Source organism: Schistocerca serialis, chromosome 5, assembly GCF_023864345.2.
Source record: "Schistocerca serialis cubense isolate TAMUIC-IGC-003099 chromosome 5, iqSchSeri2.2, whole genome shotgun sequence".
Classification (NCBI taxonomy): Eukaryota; Metazoa; Arthropoda; class Insecta; order Orthoptera; family Acrididae; genus Schistocerca; species Schistocerca serialis.
The window spans coordinates 696935292-696940366 of record NC_064642.1 but is presented as its reverse complement, the minus strand read 5'-3'; the positions used below and the strand labels follow the sequence as shown (position 1 = coordinate 696940366).

General features: G+C 41.7%; 1 pseudogene; it reads left to right on the top strand.

Annotated features, from left to right (window-relative positions):
- The first annotated feature begins 4503 nt into the window (after positions 1-4503).
- LOC126482967 (5S ribosomal RNA) lies at positions 4504-4621 on the top strand (annotated as a pseudogene).
- The last annotated feature ends 454 nt before the right edge of the window (positions 4622-5075 follow it).

Here is a 5075-nt window from a genome sequence, read left to right as displayed (position 1 = left end):
TGTCCCCCAAGCCCATGTATGGTGTAAACTCATTGCTTTCTTGTTTCCACAGTGTCCACTCCCTTTTCCTCCCACTGCTTGTGTCTCCTTGCATATTCCCTTCTCTTTTACTGCCACTGTCTCTCACTGACAGTCAGCGTCTCCTCTGTCTCTGGTTACCATTGCTGTTGTCTTCATCCATCTCTCTTTCTCTTTCACTGTCACTTTCTCTCTCTATCAGCATCATGTTTCGTCTGTTTCTCTCTTCCACTCACACTGTCTCCTCTCTCTTCCACTGTCACCGTCTCTCTGCTATTCTCTTTCAGCACAAAAAAAAACGCTTAAATATTCGGACGCCAAAATGTTTGACGAGAAATGCAGAATGTGAAGTGTGGCGGCTGGTTTCTCTAAAGAGTCTAAAGAGTCTTCACCTTCTTGTACTCCAACATAAACATTTTTCTGCCTAGTCCCTTCTTTACCCTGCCACACTAGCACGTGCAGGTTATAGAAAATTAATTCCATTGATCGCTCTTCATCGAAAACATCCAGCTTATGATTTGTATCATAAAAAAGTAAAATTGTTGGTAGAAATATTTTTGTTTACTATGCAGTCTTTCCGTTTTTACATAATTTCTATAAAGTCATTTTAGACTCTTTTCAGGCATGTTAAGGTCCTTTTTACCTCATTTTTGTTGCTGCAATACTATTTTATGACATTTGTATAATCATGAAGTGATGATTATATAGAGAAATTGTGTGTTAAAGTTTTATTGGTGAAAAAATGCTGACAAAAACACAGTTCGGTGACCTCAGAACCATTGCGATGATGCTAGAGCACTTTTCTTGTGTCCTAAACGTCAGTTAAGACAACATTTACACCTGAGTCATGGTATCATGTGCATATTTTAGGCCTACTGCATAAGTACAACTTTGAACCCCTTGGTCTTGGTAACGTATAATGATACCAAAAAAATTGGAATGTTTTCCCCAAGAAAATCCAATTTCTTTTACTCAAAAATCGTGGTTTCTCGAATTTCTCTCAGGAATCGCCCATGGCCAAATCCCGATTGTAACTGCAAGGTTGTGTGGCTATTTGAAAATTAACGTTAAATGGAGACAAGGAAAGCATAATAGGCGTGAATTGAGAATTGGTTGGACACTTCATATGCAACGAATCTCTCGCCTCTACTTTTTGAATAAAGAGGTATTTTTCTGGCCAGCATGGGAGAGAAATGACAGAGAAGGGATGTGACTTGAACAAGGATGAGAAGCTGTGATGGGAGCTTTAGATTTTGGTACGTTACTTCAAATTTGACGAATCTCTCTCTTCAAAGCCCCCCGCCCCCCCCCCCCCCCCCCTCACTTAATGGTATCATTTCGATAGCGGATGTTTTCAAATAACGCCTGGCCGAAGTGTGCGGAAATCCGCATCAGAGTCCTTTTACATGGTATTGGGAAAAGCTATTAGAACTTGTTGGTTTTTTGACTTCTTGTTTTCTGTTAGGTGTAGTTTAGCTCATTTATTTTGGGGATGTGTTTGTGGTTATTCAATTTTACATTGAGCCTGGATAAATAATCGTTTCATAGGATTTTTCGTTGTGCATTAGGACCTGCAACTCCCTCACTCTGTCACCATCTCTCTGCCTCAGTGAATGGTAATTAATAGGAAGGCACGTTTTCCACGTATACCAGCGATGAATATTAGAGAGTTACTTTTTTCTTTTATCTCAAATAATTACTTCATTTCCTCCTCAATGAGTGTATTTTTCATTATTTTTAACCGAATCTTTAAAAAAAAAAAAAAAACAGAGAAAGCAATCATTTTTCCTGTATATCTTCTGATAGAAATTATAATACTTCGTTAAACTATTTTACTTAGTCTAAAGAAGTAAATGGCTACAATTGCAAATTATTATAGCTCTGCACCACTCATGAATAAAGAACCTGAACTTTCCTGAGACATTTACGCACCTCAACCTACACTGTGAGAGAGATTTAACCCCTTTTAAAAAATAATCACTTTACAATTGAATTTTCTGCAGTGTATCCATATGCAATATGCACTTTAGCAAGTTACTTCTTCACACCTGTTTTCTTGTAAACCGTCATTAAGTTGTGTGAAATTACATCACCGTTTCATTGGGTCATGCTTTCTTTCTTTCAAACTGGTCACTAAGGCAACATGCAAGGCAGCTGATGTGATGGAGTACAGTTAAGGCAAAGAGACATTTCCGTGTTAACAAAAGTGTTTCAGTTAGCGGTTTTACACCAGGATAATAGCTCTAACAAATAAATTTCAGCATGCTCGATGAACCCGATGAAGAAATACGAGAGGAAAGAGAAAGAAAGAAACACTTTTCATCATAGTTGAGTGTAATGAAATGCGGGTACTTTCGCGTGAGACTCTTACATCATATGGTACTTTAATATTGCTGTTCGTTTAATGGACGCCACGAGTTCTTCCCACTCGTCAGTAGAATCGGTTCACCGTGCTTCACCTTGGCATCCGGGAGTCTGTGCTACCTCGATCGGCCCAGTTGCCCTGCTACGAACCAGGCAACCCGTTTCCGCATTTAGAGATTCACTATTCGAAAAATTATTGGAAGCCACTAAAAGTCTGTAATTGCTCTGATGTGACACACTGAGACTCAGTGCCGTCCCCTGAGCTGAGACGTATGCAATATTGTAACTAATATCATTAACAGTTTCAGTGCACGTAGACAATATAAAATTATACAATTGAGCATCAACCACTAAATTCTTGTGTCCCAAAACCTACTATTTACTTTATCGGACTGGTACTCACTACTAGATAGATAAATCGAAGTCACAGAATGTAGAGCGCAAAGTTAACGGGACGTGCGTACAATGATCATCAAACAAATGAAAAACGAAATTTCAGTACCGTCGCACGTGTTACTGACAACAGCGTCCATGTGAGAAACAAATCCACGAGTGTACGCAAGAGCATCACTCTCCACGACTGATTACTAATGTTTTGCGTCGACGTCAGCACTAACGTCTCGCTGCCAGCAACCGCATTGCTGGGTGCTAGCAGTGTGGACACTTTGCGTTATCTGGAATGCCTGCATGTGGAGTCTTCTCGCTGTGACTGCAAATACAACAGCAGGTACAAGAATGTAGCTAGCCACCGATTATGTCAGGTTCAGAATGTCGAGGAACACTCTTGGGGCAGCATAATGTAACTGATAAGTATTTAGTTTCTTCATTTACTCTTAGAGCAGGAGAACTGCCATTGTATGCTGAGTAGCAGCTTCGAACTACAGTCTAGAGCCACAGAACGCCTAATCGACGCCGCCTTCTGAACACCTCTGCACAAAATGTTCCCTTGTAGCATGGCCCACCCAAGCTGCTACAACGGCCACCTCTGCCAGTAGCCGAACGCTGATTACTCTCATCCAGTTTTACATTTTTGCAGGATTTTATCTCTTAAGTGGCTCCCCTCACACACACTTAGTAATAAACCATTTATTTGATTAATATAGATATCATTAACAACAAAATCAACATTACATAGTGTAATGTTAACTACAAAATTTAATACTAACACAGCCCAATATGCTGTCCTGCACAGTTAGTATTTATCAGAGACAACCTATTCGCCAGAAGTGCCACTGGAAAGTCTCACTGGAACGCTCTTGTTCTGTGCATGCCTGTACGTAAATGATCTGACGGATAGGGTGAGCAGCAACATCCAGCTGCTTGGTGATGACGCTGAAGTGTATGTGAAAGTGTTGTCGTTGAATGACTGAAAGAGGAGGAATGTCAGTTTGCTCTAAATACAGAAAAAAAAACGTAGACGAGTAGAAAAATAGAATACTGTAAATTTCGAATGCAGTGTTAGTGGTGTACTCTTTGACTAGATCTGCTGGAAATTGTCAGATGCTGTGGCTATTGTTATATTGTCTTTGCCTTTCAACGAGAGTGCTACTTGTTCATCAGCACCATGATCTTTTCAAAGGGCACTGATGCCCATGGTGTTTAGCGCTTGTAAATCCATCCTTGACAGAGTCACGACGATTAACTATCCAGGCGTAAAGTTGCATAGGGTATGAAATGGAACGAGAACGTTAAGTCGGAAGGAGGAAAGGTGTTAGGAGATTTCTAGGAAAATTTACTTCATCTATAAACGAGATCGGGGATAGAACACTGGTGCGACACAATCTTGAATACTGCTAATGTGTTCTGGATTCCCACCAGGTTGGATTAGAGGGAAAGAGCGACGCAATTCAGAGGTGTGCTTTCGTTACCGGAGGGATCGACAAAAATGCGAGAATTAGGAAAATACTGAAAATGGAATCCCTGAAAGAAAGACGGTGTGCTTTTCGAGAAACATTATTAATAAAAGTCAGATAAGTGCATCTGTTATGCTGATTGCAAAATGGTTCTACTCCCGCCAATATATATTTCAGGAGAGGACCGTGAAGACTAAATAAGAGAAATTAGGTCTCGTACTAAGGCACAGAGTCAGTCTCACTTACATCGCCTCTTGTGCAAGCGGAGGGCAACGGCCTTGCCGCAGTGGGTACACCGGTTCCTGTCAGATCACCGAAGTTAAGCGCTGTTGGGTGTGGCCGGCACTTGGATGGGTGACCATCCTGGCCTCCATGCGCTGTTGCCATTTTTCGGGGTGCACTCAGCCTCGTGATGCCAACTGAGGATCTACTCCACCGAATAGTAGCGGCTCCGGTCGAAGAAAACCATCATAACGACCGGGTGAGCGGTGTGCTGATCACACGCCCCTCCTGTCCGAATCCTCACCTGATGATGACACGGCGGTCGGTTGGTTCCGATGTGCCACTTGTGGCCAGATGACTGAGTGTTTTGTGCGAGCGGAACAGGAAAGGGAGTTACTAGTGTCAAGACATACCCTCCGCCAAGTACCGCATGGTGGCTGGCGGAGTTTGTATCTTAATGCAGATGTAAAGTAACTGATGAAAACTTCACAAACCAAGTTCGCTAAAAAAGCATTTTATTGGTTGACCTGTTTCGACAGAGCCATCTGTTGTCATCGGATCATCTGCTTTCCTATTTTTACAACATGTTGTCCATCAGTGTTACGAGTCACTTCACGG